A 19,026-nucleotide genomic window follows, 5' to 3' on the forward strand; every position below is an offset into this window, starting at 1 on the left:
GTACCTCTGTAAAGCAGCAGGCCTATCGAGTGAGGTCAGCGCTGCAGCCTTGCTTCCTCGATGTTGCCGGGTGACTACCTGATTTAGGCGTGGGAAGTCTCATGGCAGGGGAAGGGCAAACTCTGGCTTTAGGCATTTTCTTCTGCTTCCAAGTGAGCCAAGCATATTCTCAGAGGTTTCAGGGGTCGTTTTCTTCTCCCTTTCCCTTGGAGGCCAAGATAGGAGTTGTATTGACAGCTGCTTGTATTCTGAACAGGGTCACCCATGCCCCTTACATTAATAGAGTCTGAAGAGCCCTCTACAGGTGATAGGAGCAAAGGCTCCACACTAGTTCATTCTTCTCCTCCTGGGGGAAGAAAGGGGGCATTGCTGCCCGTAGCGCAAGGATTTCTCCTCTGCTTTACACCTCATACACCAATACATATTCTGCAACACTCCAGGGCTCTCTGCTCCCTGAAGATGTGTCTGCACCATGCCGTTCATGTTTCTCCAGTGACTCCAATGGGGGCAAGACCAGAGAAAGGAGGCCAGGGGCTCCCTCGCTCCCTAGAGAGTCCTTTCCGAGCTCAGTTCTAGCTAAGCCTGGGGCATACTGTTCAAATGTCAGGTGGCTGATACATGGGTCTTGCTACAATGGCCTGTGTAAGCATCTTGCTAAGGCCCAGAAAGAGACAGTAATCAATAGCTTGCAGGAGTAACAGCCATTCGTATTGATGGGGCAGGAAGCACTGCCTTCATGCACAGGTGAGTCAGGAGGGGTAGCCTGCCTCAGAGGAGACTCTTCTTGCATTGAGAAGAGCAGGTTTGGATGCTGGGCTGAGGGGACACTTTGAGGTCCAGAAGCTAAGGGGTAATTACAGAATTTTTACTGACAATAGACAGTCTCCTAGACTGAACAACTGGCCTTGTGCATAAGGCGTGGTTGTAGGAGCCCAGAGACCTGGGTTCAATTCCAATTTTCTCTGCCACCGACTCCATATGGGATTTTGGGCAAGTGACTGAACCGCTGCCTGCCTCAGTTTCCCCATCTATACAATGTAGATAAGCAGACCTCCATTTTCCCATTCCTCTTTTGTCTATGTAGAGTGTAAGCTCTTTGGGGCAGAGATTGTCTCTTGAGGTATGCATGTGTACACTGCCTAGAATTGTAGAGGCCCCTGGGCACTTATGTAATACAGACAATAAAAAATAACAATGATGATACAGTTTGCTTTTCTATCAACTTCCTCCTTCCCTCTCCTCTGTGGTTTCTAGCACTCCCTCCTTCCCTTTGCTCTCCTTTCCCCTCCTCTCCCCGTTGCTCTCCCTTCTCCGCCCATTTCTTTCTAGCCAGACACTTTTATGAAAGCACTAACTTGTTAGTGGGGGCAGCCCCCTTCCCTCCCAGAGCCTGACTGACACATGCCATGCTTTCAAGGAGAACTGGGCTTAGCCCAGCCAAGGTGAAAGTTCAGCTCTCAACATGTGTGAGCTGTGTAGCATAATTGAAAGTACCGTTTTTAATTAAAACTAGGTTTCTGGGCCTCTGCTGCTGGCTGCTTTGCTGAGAGGTGACATCACTGGAGATACCAGTAGCCCCCCAGAATACAGCACAAACCCGTTCCTATGTGGATACAATCCTGGCTAACATCAGCACAAGCGCTTCGCGTCAAGAGAAACAGCCTATATCGCTATTAAATAGTCAAGGTGTTCAAATGTTGCTGCCAATGGAGGAGAGAGAAGAGTTTATGGCCCTAAGCACTGGGCTCCTATGGCATGGCACGGCTCACAAGTCATGACACTTTTGCAAGGGAACTGTGAAAATGGCTATTTTAAATTAAACCAAATTCTGGCTCTGTTTGAGTTTATGTGAATTTTCAACCGTGTAACTGAGACTGGGACCAATTGAGATTGGCTAGGTAGCTGGGAGCCAGATGATCTGATGTTTATCTTTTTTTATTTGGTGTATGGAAACACGTTCTTATTAATGTTAACTTTATCATGCCTCCCTTGTTCCTTTCAGCTGCTGGCTTCACTCATTTATTGCATCTTGTCTTAATTACACTGTGTACTCTTCAGGGCAAGGACTGTCTTTTGCTTTGTGTTTATCCATCGACTGACTAACGCACTGGGGCCCCAGTCCCAACTGAGACTTCTAGGTATTCCTGTGACACAATGAATTCATATAATAAGAGAGGAAGGTGGGACCAATGGTTAGGAGAGAGCTATGTGAATGGGGAAGGTCTGACCCCCTTGTTGTGCCCCTTCCTCTTCCAATCCGTCATGCAGTAAAGGATCTTGGGAGTTAGACTCATAGACTTTAAGGCCAGAAGGGACCAGCATGATCATCTAGTCCGCTCTACTGGACATTGCAGGCCACAGAACCTCACCCACCCGCTCCTGTGCAAGTGTATTCCCCTCCTGAAGTCAGTGGGAACCAGGCAGGGATGTATCACTCTTCTCTTCCTCCTAAGAATCCTTCTCTTCTGAGCCCTGTGTTTAAGTCTCTTTCAAAATTAAAACAAAAACAAAACAAAAAATAAAAACCCAACCACCACTAGGGGACTTTCCAAACCAAAAACTTTGTTAAGGTGCAGTTACAGCTGGGAGAAGACAGCAGCTAAAAACCCTTACAAACATGGTTTGATTAGCAGGACTCACAATCACTCAAAACATCAAGACATGGAGCGGTAAAGTTAAGCGGCCAAGAATCCAAACATCTGAAAGTGTGGGAATTCAGTTGTGGCAACCAAACTACCTTAACTGTGCCCTCAGAGTGGCGCCCTATGCAAATCGGCCTCTCAGACTGCCTTATCCAACCGCAACAAACAATTTAGCCTTATCAACTACTAGAAAAACTAGAATTCCTCACCGTTAATTGTACAGTGTTTGTGCCAGCTCTGCCCTTCTTTATGGCCATTCAAAGTCAACAGGAAAACGAAGCTATTTCAAACATTCCTGATGAGCCTAAAAGCTGAATTCCTCGCTCCTTGCAAAGAGCCTGATCCTGTGAAGTTGCTCAGCTCCTCACAGGATTGGGTATTATGAGTCCATGCGCCAGCCAATAACCCAGGTGTCATTGAACCCAGGCCTGACCTGCACACGGCTGTTGTACCAGTATAACTATGTCAGCTAGGGGTGGATACAGATACACTGGTAGAACCCATAGTGTAGATGCAATTATACTAGCATAAAGGTGCCTTATGACAAGATAACCTATTCTCCTTCCTGTTCCGGAATAGCTTTATCAGTATAAAACACCTGTGTATTGGTATATCTATGCCTGCACTAAGGGGATTGTACCACCTTAACTATGCCGGCATCACCCTTGTGTGTAGATGAGGCAGGGAGTAGCTTGTCTACATATAAAACAAAACCTGATTTTTTTAGCACTGATATAAGAAATGGTTCGTGTGCCGACAAGGCATTGAACTTAGCATCAGTGCCATGTATGTAGGACAACGGTTATAAATCCACCATGCTGTGGAGCATCCCCTCCTGCAAAGAAGGGAAAACGGGGAGCTGGCATCTCTACAGGGGCAGAGGTAAGGTGTTGGGTTATCTTAACTATGGACTTCCATACTTTCAAATTGTTGGCTTTAACCTTAACACAGAATTTGCTGGCTTTATAATGCTTGGGTTTTTCCCTTCTAACAGCAACATTCTTCTCAGGCTGTTTACCCGTAAGATTCTGATTTGCTCTCAGTTCCACCTTCACCTTCCCCAAGTTTTTCAACGGCTCCATCTTTGTATTTCTATGTGCCACTCATTACTTGTACAACTACATAGTAGTTACTTGTGCATATCCAGCTAAATGCTCAGCTGGTGTAAATGGGCGTAATGCCAATGAGTTCAATGGGCCAGATCCTCAGCTGGTGTGAATGGGTGTCATTCCATTGAAGTGAATTCAGTTCTGAGAAAAACACTCTTTTAAAAATACCTCTATGCAAAGCAGTTTAATTCCATGTGGGTTCTGTTAACCACACCAGAGAGTGTGCTGGTCCACTGGAAGTTAAGCACTAAACAGTAGGTAGGCACAGTACTGAAATATAAACCCCATGAGAGTTTGCATCCTTCGGCCTTGGTGGACTATTTAATGCTGTTATTTACTGGTCTATGGGACCCATTCCCATCATTCCTCTCTGCCTCCTAACACCCCACATCCAGCACTCTCTTCCTTCTCCCCTGTCCCTCACATGGAGATTTCTTGTCTGCTCTGTGTCTCCCATCCCTCCACCTTCTCCAGAGAGCCCAACTCTCATAGCTAATAGTCTCCCTTGTCCCCACTCTCAGCCCCTCTCTCTCCTTCCTCCTTAACTTTTCTGTCTTTTCTGGGCTGTTTCCCTCAAAATACACTCGTGACCTGGTATTCCCATCCTCAGCCTGTCTCTTTCTGGATGTCTCACTGGCAATTTAAGCTTACAAGACCAAAACCAAACTCCTGATCTTACCTCTGAATCCCTCCCCACGTGCTCTGTCACTGCTGAACGTACCAGCTTTCCTGTCATTCTGGACTGTAACCTGAGGTTCATCTTTGACTCCAGCCGCTCCCTCACCCCACGCATCTTCCCAACCTTGTCCAAATCCTTCCACTAATCCTCCTCCACATTGGGACCCAGTCTTTTCCCTCTCAGTACAGCTAACACTCTTGTCTAGGTCTTCATAGCCTCTTTGATTCATGTAACCCCCTCCTGTCTGACCTCCCCGACACCTACATCACCAAGCCCCCGCCCTCCTTCAATACACAGACTTGGGCCATACAACAACCACTGCTAAAATCATCTTCCTTGTCCACCACTCAAAGACATCATCCCCTTTTGAAATCCTTCCACTGCCTCCCCCACTTCCACCATTTCAAGTTTAAGCTTTTTACCCTCCCCTTTGAGGCCCTCCATGGCTCTCCCCGTCCCTGCTTGTCTAGGGTGACCAGACACCAAGTATGAAAAATCAGGATGAAGGTGTGGGGGTAAAAGGAGCCATAAGAAAAAGACCCAAAAATTGGGACTGTCCCTATGAAATCGGGACATCTGGTCACCCTATGCTTGTTTGATCTCGTCTCTTATTGCATTGCTCCCGCCTCCTCCACACCATCCACTCTACCAGCTTTGTCTACTCATTTGTAAGCTACTCACACAACCATCTCTGTGCTTTCTTTCCCACGCCCTTTAAAGCCTTGGATGCCCTCTCTGAACTGATCTGGAAGGCCATTACCCATTGTCCTCCAATCTCTCCTATGATGCTAATAGGAAATCAGCCAATTTAGTGAAGGGCAGATGGTAATGCTTGCCACATACTTTCCCTATTGATAATCATTAATATATAGTTGAACATACAAGCTGCATCTTTTTCTCTATTTTAGGACTTTTTTGTAGTGCCTATCACCAGGATAGCTGAACCTTAGTGTGAGAGGATTAGCTCTCCCACCCCACTCTTTGTATATCATTCATTGTCATTGGGGGGGTAGTGGGGTGTCTAGGCTAACCTACCCAACCAGCTTGAATCCAGCAAGCGTGGGTAACAACAGCAGTGAAGACAGCCCAGCATAGACTTCAGAGTAGGCTTGCAAGCCAAATATCTACTCATGGGCCATGCCAGGCTTCTCCTACCCACACTGAAGCCCATTTTGAAGCCTACGCTGCACTGTCTTCACTGCTCTTGTTACTGGATTCATCTAGGTGAGCTAGCCCATGCACATCTTTTGCTGTGTAGACGTAGCCTTTGCTTGGGAGCTGTTTGGTGCAGGGACTGCCCCTTCATGTGTGTTTTATTCAGCACCCAGCACAATGGAGCCCAGATCCTGACTGAGACCCCTGGGAACTATTGGAATAGAACCATTCATCATAATAATGCAGATGCTTTTACGTTACCACCATTCAGAACTATGGCATAGCCTGCTGCAGACGGTATAAATGTGTGACTATTCCACCGGGCAATGGAGACCAGCAGCTCCGCAACAGGATGTGTTAGACCGCCACCCTCAGCATGGGCTAAAGAGGTGACGTGTCTGCCGAGAACAAGTTTTATTTATTAGCCAGATTAGGAGGCATTAATGGGTCGCTCTCCTGGTTTCTGCTCAGGAAGGTACAGTAATCCCAGGAACATATTTGGCATTGCTGACATAGCTTTCCAGCCCTCCTGCTGAGAAACAGGGACTCTTGCATACTTCAAACAGGCTTAAAGGCTCGAGTTGTGCCACCACAGTAGAAGTGCTGGTCTAAGACTGGGGTGGGGGGAATTTGCATGAGAAGGATTAAACAGCAGGGCTGTGTGGAATTTTAAACTGAGGTTTTTCCGGCTGACCACAGGCCCCGAGCCCGTGTGTGGTATGTTTGCGCCTCCAAAGTGCTCTTGATCCTTTGATCTTTTAGTGCGTAACATTTTTCCCCTTTGGATGTCTTTTCTTTTTCGGTTTGGCTGCTGTGCAGACACACACTAGCAAAAGGGAAACACGAATTAGCTGGCGGACTGCTCGGCTGATGGCACTCAGAGCTGACTGAAGCTCTGGAAGGACCTCTCCCAGCTGCTTTGTTGGACACATTGAATTTCTTCAGTGCTCTTGTAACTCTGTGCTGCAGAGTAATGGGTAAGGCGACAGGAACTTCGCCTGCCTGGCCCACACGCTGTGGCATACTGCCGCAGTGCTCTGCAAACAGCTGGGGGTGCTCCTCCATCATGTGGAGACATCAGGCTGTTTCCCATAGACGTGTCCAAAATGAATCTCCTGCGTACAAAATGGTCTCATTTTTCCTATCATACAAAATATATAATGGGAAGTCAAATGGCACCGTTGCAGCTGTGTCGCCATAGCTAACGTCTCAGCCAAACCAGGCATTTTTCAACCCGTTATTAATGACTTTATGCTGGGCATTGACATGAGGCTCTTGGCTAAAAATTGGCTTCGCCAGTTTCCTGTGATACTGCCCGGTCATCTCAGTAAAAGAACCCATTTCTTGCTAGTGAAGACATTATGGGGTTTTTGGCACAGAGATAACTCTACAGCCACTCTGCTTTCTAACTTCAGCCTTGTGAGGCACACTCTGCAGGAGGAGACGCTTGTCTTGTCTTGCCTTGCAGGACATTACAAGATTATGGAACAATCCAGGCACTACAGAGGTGGCATAACGCCACCATTGCACCTCCTCCCCCTGGGCTGCATCTCTCAGCAGAGGCAGCACAAAATCCGGCCCTCATAGCTCTAGTGCAGCAGCCTGTTGTGTGCGGTGCTTAAATAGAACAGCTGCTGGCAGCAGGAGCAGATATTCCCTCATTCCCCATGCTGCTGGAAGGAGGAGAAATCGCCATTTGAGGAGGTGCTTAGTTGGATGCTTTCTGGAATTCTGCACTGACCACATCACACGTAGCAGGCTTTCTTCTCCTTTTATTCTAAGCCCTTCATTCCATTGGCTCACTGACCCTTCTGCAACCTTTTCCAGGTTGACATTTCCCACGCTTGGTCTCAGGCGAGAGATGAAGGTTTGAAGACAATCTGTGCGGCCGTTCACGACGACGGGCCATTCAGATCAACAAAAGGGCGATTGTGGACCAGATGCACTGGAGCCCTCTTTACAGAGATGTGTCACACTAAGCAGAGAGTCGATAACCTGACTACAATGTGAGACACTGAAACAGCATCATCTCCTCACTTCACTCCTGCCCCACAACTAGTCACCTGCTCCGTATTCTCCTTTCACCTCTGCATCTCCTCCCGGGCAGCTGTCTATGCCTGGAACTCCCTCCCTGACCCAATCCACAAGGCCTCTTGCCTCTCCTTTCAATCCTTCCATAGGCCTATCAATCATCCCCACCCCCACCCCCCGACCTTCCCCAAGAAGTGTTAGCAAAATAGACAATATTATTTATTAAAAACAAGACCAAACCAAAAGTTTGGGCTTAGCAAGCCAACTCACCACACAGGCATACTGCCCTTTATTACATTTCTTTCATTTGGAACCACGGTGTGATTGATTCTGCAACCCTACTCCTACCTCTGCCCTCTCACACAAAGTAGAACTTACTTTTGAGTCCCATCGGAGTCAAGGGGTCTCTTGCTACTCCATATGGGTTCCAGAGCTCATAGACTGTAAAAGATACAGGCCTGCTAACCCCAGCAGGTATCCCCTGAGTCCAAGGAAATCAGCCATCTCTGTGTACTTCTGTGGAGACCTGCTGCTCTCCCATATTCCTCATTGTTAGGGATCCGCTGTGTCTAACATGTTTATCTCCTTTTAAAATCCCCACGCCTGGCAATGCCAGGAGACACCCTCAAACAGTGCCTCTCGCCCATGCGACTAAGCCCCTGGCAATGTGACTCCTGAGTGGTACCCCGTCACTGCACAGCCCCTCTGGTAGTTCAAGATGAGTCAAGGGGGATAACTGAGCTCCCAGCCCACCTCACACGGCCCCTATCTCCCCTGAACCTATTGGCGAGTGCCGTGCTGGAGAGCTCAGTGAACGTGCATGCCAGCCAGCTGAGCACTTCTCATCCCATTTCCGCGGAGTTGGGTTTTTAACCTCTAAGGCAGCTGCATCCCCTGGAGACCCCAGCTCAGCAGACACACCCCACTGATAGTTTCTGAGGGGCTGGGCGAGGAGCTAAGCAGCCCCAAGACTCTTGAAAATCAGGAAACAAGGTGAAGGCAACAGAGCGCAGTATTGGCCACATCCTTGGGCCACCCAGAGCTGGGGGCAAAGGTTAGACACTAGCTAAGGGCAGAATGATTCAGCCTGTGCCCTCCTTCTCGTTCCTGACCACCCCTTGCAGTGCCAGGCCTGCAGGAGGCGGAGGAGCATGCTGGCTTTCCAAAGGTCACTCTATTCTTAACTTTGAAGAAAAAGGAGTCCTAACCACTTGGCAGGAGGGGGGGACTCTGTCCTGCTCAGCCGTTGGAGGGCGCCCAGCTCGATTAAGGATAAATGTCTCCGGTGTCAATTTGGAGCAGCTTGCAAGTTTGTTTGCTGTTTATAGAAGCCCTCGTGCCCCTGTGAGACGTTAGCGGAAGAGGTAAGTCGGGGGGAATGAAGGGGTAAAGTCAATAGTCATTTAATTCACCGCTGACATTTTAAGTCTGGCAGTGAAATGGACACTTAAATCATAAGCTTCCTCCCCCCCACAAAAAAAATAATAAAAACCAGCCTCTCTTTTGGCCTGCCAAGAACTCCAAGCATGTTATGTGCTTCCCAGGCTGCTACAGAGGCTCTGTTCGCCGAGAGTCTTTCCTTGACATTGCAGATGCTCTGTCACTGGCTTTTCATTTTTGGAGGGGTGCTGAGAGGAGGTGTCAGAGAGGAGGAACTCGAGGGTTGGGCAGGAGGAGGTCATGTGCTCCCAGGTTGCCATGCAGCTGGCGGCAGAAGGCACAGAGCTGCCGTGGGTACGTGAGGTTCTCCCCAGGCTGCAGCAGCCAGCTCGTTCCAGTGTTCCTGACCCCGGGGGCTGGATGTGTGCTCAGAGGTAGGGCTGCAATCTCTGTCGTTTGGCAGGCAGAGCGGGAGAGACAGAGACAAGAGGGTCCTTCCCATCTCGAATGATGGCACTAAAACACTATTAGCTCTGATTGAGGGCTGGAAGAGGCCTCGGCCTCCCATCTTTCTTCAGTCAAATGCTGTTTCCAAAAGAAATCAATGCCAGGAAACTGGGCCTGTTACCTAAAAACTCTGCCTGAACCCCCTCTACTGTGGCCTGCCTGCTGTCCTCAGGGTTAGGTCAGACCCCCTCATTTTTTATTCCCTGCGGGGACGGTTTCTGTCTATTGACTCACTTGATGCCTTTGAGAAATGTGCAAACCTCAAACTTTCCTGCAGAATCAGCTCCTCCCCAGGGGAATCAGCCAAACCCGCTGCTCAACAAACACTCATCTTTCCTGCAAATTTAGATTCTTCAGACCCAGGATCAGCTTTGGTGCCCTCCTCTGCCCCCTTCTCCCGGGCAGCAACCTCCCTCCTTGTGGGAAGAGCCCAGCCCTGGACACAGCAACCCAGGCAGAGGCTCACCCTGGAGCCTCATCCAGCCTCTGTTTTCACCTCTTTGGTTTCTGGTCTCACCCTCTGCCCAGAGACCTGGATCCAAAGCCCATTGAAGTCAATGGAAAGACTCCAATTGACTTAGGAAGCTTTGGATCAGGCCCATAATGGTTAGTGTCTCACTTGCCTTTATTCTTACAACTGAATCCTGGGAGCGTGGATTCCCCACAATAATCCCAAATCCTTTGTCTCCGCGCTTGTAACTAAGCCCCTTGTGTTCAACATCTTTATCCAACTAATTTCTCTGCAGCTGCTGCCGGGCCAGACCCCCAGATACTGATGTAGCTGTCCAATGGCACCGTGAAGAGTGACATTTTGGGGCGTGTATTTTAGCTTGGAAAAGCATGTTCAAAATATTGTAGCAAAGAGCTTTAAAATGGGGGTTGATCCCCATTGCTGCTGCCACAGAGCGACCTCCAAGTCAGTAGCAGACTGGTGGTATGAATGAATTTCACCCCAGCACAGAGGGCCAGCCACAGGGCCTGTGCACCACTGATGGGTGAAAGTGGGGCTGGAGCCAGGGTGCAGGGGTGAATTTGACCCTTCGACAATGGGGCTCCTTGTCCAAAAGGTACAAATGAGCAGAGCAGAGATGTAGGCTCACCCAACACTGAAATAAAGAGATTAGCCAAGAAATCCCTCCACGTGACCTGCCTTGGTAGCAGCAGCAAAGCATCTTGGGTGCGGGTGAGCACGTGGCAGCTCAAGCAAGCATTTCAGGTGAGATTCTGCTCCACCCGGTGTCTGGAAAGGGACCTCCTCCCGGCTGTGTATCAGAGCCACTTCTGAGCATTTTCATTGCCAAAATAAGCGTTTGCTTCCTGTGGAACCTGCACAGCTAAGGGAACGCGAGCTGGATTCTGTTCCTCCTTGTACGTCACCAAGAGAATTGTTTTGTAAAGCCAAGCTTTCCAAACCTCGGAGCCTATTAAAAATAAGTGCTGAGCATCCATCAGCTCCCACTAGAATTAATGGGGCTGCGTGTGGTCAGTACCTTTTGAGAATTGGGCCAAACTTCAGGTACTTAAATATGGGTTTAGGAGCCAAACTTTAGGCAGCTAGGTTTGAGAAGTTTAGGCTAAGCTGTAATCAGGTACTCCAGCTCATGCCCACCGAAGGCAATGGAGTCGCACTGATGTTGCCCAGGGCAGTGAGATTGCTCACAGGTGTCACTGAGTGCACACTCTGAGACCTACGCTATCTGGCCTGTCATCTGCTCTCCCTGGGAAACTGGTCTGCAAGCAGATCTCCACACCCTTCCTTTGTAAACATGCAAACTATGCACTGTAACTCTCTAATGCCTCTGGTTTCTTTTCCAGCATAAGTTCCCACTATTATTTCTGAGTCATCTTATGGTTTCTTTTGCTGTAACTCTGAGGAGATTTCTTTCTCAAAGGACCTGTAGCTTCACTTGCGTCTCAATGAGCTCAGTGAGGTATTTAAGCACGTGCTTAAGTACCTTGCAACATCAGGGCCTAGCAGAACAGTAGAATGCTGGGACTTCACTTCCACAGAGAGTTCAGTCTTTCCAGAAACAGTGGATACAAAGGTTTATTTGTGCGCTCATCACCATTATCTCAAAGCAAGGGCTTTTTCTCACAGCCATCACCTAGGAATCAAGAAGTCTTCTTGCATTCATTGATCTATTTTATCCTTTACTCTGTGTTGGCCGTTAGATACAATCGTTCTCTATATTGTGCTCACTTGTCCAATATATAGGCCTCTACATTCAGATAATGGCAGCTAAACAGATGGCAATATAGACAGCTAGCTATAGAACCAAAGAAAGAACATCAGAAAACAGAGCTAGGTTTGTGGCAATACATACGAGTGGCAGGGAGAACTGAACATTGATTTATTGTTATTTATTTTTATTAGGGTAATGACTAGCGTCCCCAGTTGGGATCAAAGCTCCATTTTGATAAGCACTGCACAGACATGCAGACAGACAGGATCCCTGCCCCCAAAGAACTCACAATCTAATTTAAAATAATACACCACAACTGAGTAAGAAACATTCGGGGTGTGGGCAGCAGGGGAATAGCGATAAATTCACCTGAGCCTGGATCCTCAGCATTATTTAGTCACCTCAATACCTGGAACCTAAATACCTTTGAGGCTCTGGGCCCTGGTTACTTAGTCTGACAATGTGAACATCTTGATGGGTTTGAATTGTTTAACAGCTGTATAATGTTTTAGAGAGAGTGTCACATGGCTGGAGGGGAAATGGCAACCAGACATGTCCTAGAACACTCTTTTGATAGCATGAAGACAGGACCCCCATCTTCTACAGCCACCTATTTATATAACCCCCATCGCTAGAGCAGCCGAGTGCCTTACAAATGTTAATTAATTTAGCTTCACAATTGCCCTGTGAAGCAGGGAGATAAAGTAACCGCTTGTGGCAGAACCAGGAACTGAAGTGAGCGCTTACCAGGCCCAGCCCAGTGCTTTAAACACAAGACCTTCTGTCCCCGTCATGGAAACTCAGCTGCAGATTTTGCTGTCTTCTCCACAATCTGTGGGCCCATTTCTATCCGCCAGTGTGCACCTGTGGCTCTCATTGCCTTCAGTGGTGCTCTGCCAAGGTGAGAATTTGCCCCTAAACTTACATATTTAAACAGGTTTCTTAAACTCCTTTTTGCCCAACTCCTTGACCCCTGTCATGGACACACTGCTGCATGGGCAAGGCCCTTTGCAGCCCAGCAGAATGAACCAATGGCACCAAGACAAGGAGCAGTTTGTTTCAACGGAGTGTTGACTTTAAAACTGAATGTGCAGTGACAGTGTGTTCAGCAGATGTGAAATTCACCCCTTTGCAGAGGCCTAGCATAAAGTCCACGCATCGCTTAAGTCCTAGGGCTTACATGGGACGTACGGAGTATACAGGCCTTGTACAGCACCTCAGTATTTGGGTGAATTTCACTACAGCTGCAGATAGATTCCCGGTGATTCTAGCTGGCAGAGTAGGATGTGAATTTCACAGCAGCGGGAATGCAGCTTTCCCATTTAGTTTCTGCAAGAACAATCCAGAAAATCCCCAACTCTCTGCTGATTCTTTCCCCCACTTCCCAAGCACTGATCCATGCCAAATCACCTCCTTACCCTTGCAGCATCCTGGATAGGGGAGTTCCGTGGTCAGCAACAAAGCAAATTGGCAATGGCTAGCTCCATCCACAATTTCTTCTTTGATTCACCTTGAAATTAAGACACTGGAAAGACCAAGAGGCAGAACATCTGTGAACCATACATTTGGCCCCATTTTTGTTGCTGGCAAGATTCCATTCTCTCTGATTGTTCATAATGCCCAGTGGGTGGGTCACAGAGACGGCACTGTCAAGAACTGCCTGGCTGCTGCCAGCAGCTCCATCTCACACGGTTCCAATTTTACCTCCTTCGACTGAATTAGGCAATCCTGGTAGCTGTGCAATGAGTCACTATTGTACTGCAACTTCTCTGGCTAGGACTAAAAGATCTATTAGTTCTGGGAGACTCCTTGTACCTCTCTCACTAATGATTCACTTTGCTAGCCAATGCTAGCTCAACTTGTTGTGCACAGACAGCTGTAGCCAGTGCCGGCAGGGAGAAGGAATTGAGTCCCCGGAGAGGAAGCCCAGTGCTTGGAGGAAAAGAACCTCCCAGGAGCCCAGCACAGTGTGCAGAGGAAGCAGGAACTCCCAGGATCCAGTCCCACTGACAAGGCACTCAGAGGAACCAGGCATCCCAGAGACTAACTAGCCACACACTGTGTTTTCCTGAAAACAGAGGTATAAATCAGATGTAACATGAAAGTTTAAATTTAGCCCAGGATCTAGGCCAGCAGATCTCAATGAGGCACGTTGGTGGCCTAATGTCTACCAGGTAGGCAGGTTGTGGCACAAAGTGGCCACCCGCTCCCCTTGGCCAGCAGGACTGCAGGGGGCAAGCATAGCCCTAAAAGTGGGTGACAGTGGCTGGGGAGGAGGGAAGCCTGGGCAGTTGGGGCAGCATTAATATAGCGTATCTGCTCAGTATCCTCTGCTGGAGAGGCTGCTAGGGAACCCCTGTGGATTTTAAAGCAGTGAAAGCTCAGAGGAAAAGAGTGGCCATCCCATCGGCCCCTGTGCAGGATGAAACCCTGCTCCAAATCCCTTATACCTCCCTGCGCCAGAGAATCTAGCCCTAGGATTCCGACAGAATTTGCATTGGATTCACTATAGCAGGGTTCCCTCGGTTGGCTCTTTGCGGTGAAATATGGCATCTGGCCTGCACAAGATGACAGAAGTCTCCAGTATCTCTGCTCCTTGTCCCTAATTCTTCTGGATGTCATCTATTTAATGGCCTGACAGATATAGATATTTATACCTTTCCTTCACAAGGCCTCCTGCTTGCAGGGATTAGACTTCTCCAGAGTGCAGGACCCTAGTTGGCTTTCAAGGCTGTATTGAAATGGATGTTGCTATTTTCTGGGTTCCTCACATGCCAGGATGTTCCCCATGGGGCATTGAGACAAGCTCAGTTGTGAAGATCAATATTGTGATGGATGCCTTTCCTGGCGACCAGTCAGACGGGAGGTCAGCCGTGACTGGGGGTTGTACAAAGCCTGGAGATAGTGAGGGGATCCAAATGGTCTGTATCTCAGCAGCTTTGAAATCAGAGGTCGGCAGAATTGTCTCTATATGCTCATCACTGGCGCAAAACAAATAATAATTAATAATGGCAGACGGCTTGAGCCTGGTGTTGCTTGGTCCATCCTAGCTTCTCCAGGTACTTTCAGACAAAGGCAGAGTATTTGGAATCCTATTGCACTGCTTCATACCCTGGGTGCAGTTGAATTGATTAGATTATCAACTCTCATGGGCCTCTCACAGCCCTTATTATTCTCCTTAAAGTTCTCAAATCGTGACTATGTTCTGGCCAGGAGAGGTGACTCCCTTCCACCCAACCTCTTCAGTGGCTGTCCCACATTGATGGGAAGGGTATGAGACACTGCAGGGCAATGCAACATATTCTTTTCTTTATCCAAGGGCTGAATGTGCTTCCAATCCAATGTTTCCCTCCTCCCCTCCCCCCACCAGGAAAAAAAGAGAAAACAGGGTGCATTGTGCATTCTTCTAATGATCAACCCTCTTGGTTCTTTTCCCCATCGCCTCCTCCAGGATAATGCTGCAGCACAAAGTCAGGGGTTCTCTTAACTTTGGGCCTGCTAGGTTAGGATACTAGTTATCTTTCACAGTCCTGCTGCATGGTGACAGGAAGTGAGGGCTCTACCAGGGCAGTGATATAGCCTTGGGAGAATTCAGTCCCACTTCCGTTTCCTCAGGCAGCTCCATCCAGTTTCAGGAAAGGTTTGAGGCCAATGGAGCGATTTTTTGTCCCGATGTGTTGCTAGTGTCTCACGGGTTGGCATCACCCCCAGAACTGAAAGAAGGAGGTAGTGGCCTTGCCACGTCTATTGCAGGAGGGATCCTCCTTCCCTCCTCCCAAAACAATAGTGTTTGCCAGCTGAAATCTGAGAGGATGATGCCCTGCCAGTTTTGGACCCTGAAAGAGGATTGGCGTTTCCCCAAGGCTGGGGGAAGAGGTGAGGAACCCAAGGGGATTACACTTTCTGATGTCTGAGTCAAGTGGCAGCTCTGTCAAACTCCTACAGTCGGCGATAGCCAGACTCAGAGAGAGGCCAGCTCCATTTTCATTCCCTGGCCTTCTGTTCCCCCAGTCAATAATCTCTTTCATTATACAACAGCAGGATTAGGCAGTGCCTGCTGGTTGGCACATGCTCCTGGGCATTAATACACACTGGCATGCAAGCAAGCACGTGCCAGGGCTCCTCCGTGTGAATGAAAAGGCACCACGTTCACCACCATGTCAGCACGTGCTGCCGTTCGCTGAGGGCCAGCATTGAGATTTGTATTCAGGAGAACATGTGGCTCAGCCAGGCCACCGTCAGCACTGCTTCATGCCTTGATGAAACCTTCTCCTGAGGGTCATCGGGGTTCAATCCTCAGCGGTCCACACCGAGCCACGGCACAGAGAGTCACCCCAGCATTCAGGGCCAGGCGTGACCTCTGCTGGGTCGAGACAGGTAACGCTAGACATGGGCCAAGCACGTGGGATGCTGCTAAGGCACTGGTGAGCGGCAGTAATGAAACAGATGGAAAGGGGACTTCTTCAGTCAACTCTAGTGCAGCCGCTGCTGCTGAATACTGCTCCCCCTAGATACGCCTAGCCTGGGAAATTCACCTCTCTGACAAAGCCCAGCACAGACCCTGATAATGAATGGGGTTTCCCCCAGAAGGGGATAAACCTGAGGGCCAGCAGAAATATACACAAAATGATGACTGCTCTAGAGAAGGGAGATCAGGAGCTTCTCTCCCTCCCAGTCCTATAACACAAGAACAAGGGGATGTTCGATGATGTTGAAAGGTGACAAATTCAAAAAGAAAAAAAAAAACAACTTTCCCTTGCCTTGGAGCCTGTAGAACGCGCGGCCACAAGACATTATTGAAGCCAAGAGCAAAGCAGGAGTCCAAAAAGGAGCAGGCGTTTACATGGAGATCAAGAATGGCCTCTTGTAATAGTAAATATTTAAAATATAAAAACTGGAATATAAACCTTCTTGCTTCCAGGCATAAGCCAGCTTCTGACTGCTGGGAATTAGGAGGGAACATTCCCTGGGGACAGGTTATCCCAGAACATTCCACTCCAGGGTTTCTTGCACGGGTTGCAGGGTTCTTCCAAAGCAGCTGACTGGCAACTATCCGTAGGGTGACCAGAGAGCAAGTGTGAAAAATTGGGACAAGGGGTGGGGGGTAATAGCAGCCCATATTTTAAAAAGCCCCAAATATCGGGACTATCCCTATAGAATCAGGACATCTTGTCACCCTAACTATCAGAAACAGGCTAGGTGGACCTGGACCTCTGGGCTGAGCAAATCTGTCCATTGCTATGACCTTAAACAAATAAAGGGAGCTGACCACTCTCTTTGCTAAGAGTGTGCACTCAGATACGGTGGTGATGGGGAGCAGTGGAAAACCCTAAGGCAGGGCTGAGTGTGCACATGCAGTTCATGACTGGAGTGAATGGCTAGTAAATGCAAGGCACAAACTAGAGTCTCTGGAGATAAGATTAATTTCATGCACTTGGCAGACACATGCAAAGTAGCGTGTGGTGTTGTTTAATACATGGGTGACTATCGAGCAACTCTCTAAACCTCCCCGCCAGAGGTCTGGCACTCATGTAGTTTAATGAGCCAGACAGTGGTCCAATCGCAACCTTCACAACTAGGGCCATGTGCACACACTGTATTGTTTCCATTCTCTGGTAGTCTGAGTGCACAAGCACTTTCAATGCAAATCCTCATGCAAGGGAATTTAAATTCAGGCTCTGCATACACGCACGCATGCAACTTTGAATTCACTTCCTGCAGACAATGGCTTGGTGGTTCAGGGGTAGTGGTCACTAGAGATATGTCTACACTGCAATTAAAACCCCACAGTTGGCCAGTGCAAGCTGACTCGGGCTCGCGGGGCTTGGGCTAAGGGGCTGTTTAACTGTGGCATAGATGTTCTGGGTTAGCCTGCAAAGTGTGTGTGGGGGAGGGGGGTGCCAGAGCTCAGGCTGCACCCCTGGAACAGCAGGAGGGGCTGTGGGTCAGGGCTAAGGGGCATTAATAGAGCTGTGTAAGGCCCAGGGCTGAAATAGCAGGGGACTCCGGCTCAGGAGTAAGGGGCAATGGCAAAGCTGCATGTGAGGAGCTCAGGAACAGAATAGCACCAGATGTTGCAAGGTAGAGCTGTGTATGAGAACTCTGCCTGATATGTGCATTCACTAGACCAGGGTCTTGGCACTGCTGTAATAAGTTCCTCACTGTCTTTAGCAACTAATGAAACCAATATTTAAAAGAAAATGCAAGGCACATGGCACACAGGCCAAGATTACCAGCCAGCACCAAATACAGGCAGAGAAGCTGGATACCTGGGTCTTTAAGGAGATGAGATGCTAAGGTGAGCCCTCCGCACCCAATCTGCATGCAATGTGGCTCTCTTCTGGCAACACAACCCCTGACAGGTTTGAAATATCCCAAACAGCTTCACCCTCCATCATATGTGTTGAAGTGATGTCAGGGAAGGGCGCTAACATGCCTGCTGATGGAGGACCCTTGAGATAGATTTAACTGCAACACCTGGGTAGAGTGGTGCTGGTCCATTCCACCTCCACTGTGTTCAGTTTCATCAAACATGCTAGGCAGATGCTGTCCTGATACTTCTTGTAATTGACACGCGAGTAACTGGCAGGAAAGAGCTGTAGTATTTCTTATCACCCACAACCAATCCAAGACAATGCACATGAGAAACAGCACCCTAAATCAAGTGTCACCTTAGTGGGCCTTCAGGTGGGTGGGTCTTTTTAAACGTTAACTTTCTCGCTCATCTTGGTGAATCAGTATAGCTCATCATATTTATAATAGTAAGGGCACTGGGGTGGGGGGTGAGAGGAAAAGAAAGGAAAGGTGGGAGGAAGGAAAAGTGAATGCAATTTTAAAATGTCCCCAGACAACCTATAACTGTGGCTTTCAAACTGCAGTCTGCACACGCCTTGGGGGACCACAGATTATGTCTAAGATTACAAAAGGGAACCACAGGTCCATTTGAAATTTGTTAGGGGTCCGCAAATGATAAAAGGTTGAAAACCAGTGGCCTATAAAAACTGTGGACCCAACAAGGCTTGTGCCACAGTCAATCATTTGCATGTTTGTTTGCATCCCTTTCTCATCCTTCACATGGTTTTGTCTATTTAGACCCTGGTCCTGCAATGCGCTCTGCACAGACAAACCCCTAAGCCACTGTGGACATCACTGCAGGACTGGGGCCTTAGCTTATAAGCTCTTTGGGAAAGAGGACTGTTTCCTTTGTAGGGATTTTTGATGTATCTAGAGCACTTTTGGACCCTCGAGCCAAGATTCTGAGTGCCTCAGTTATGGGGTCCCAGCGTGTGGCCCCTTCAGGAGGCCTGATTTCTTTAGAAGGTGGGTGCTCAGCAGTTTCT

The sequence above is a fragment of the Lepidochelys kempii genome, chromosome 3, assembly GCF_965140285.1.
Source record: "Lepidochelys kempii isolate rLepKem1 chromosome 3, rLepKem1.hap1, whole genome shotgun sequence".
Classification (NCBI taxonomy): domain Eukaryota; kingdom Metazoa; phylum Chordata; order Testudines; family Cheloniidae; genus Lepidochelys; species Lepidochelys kempii.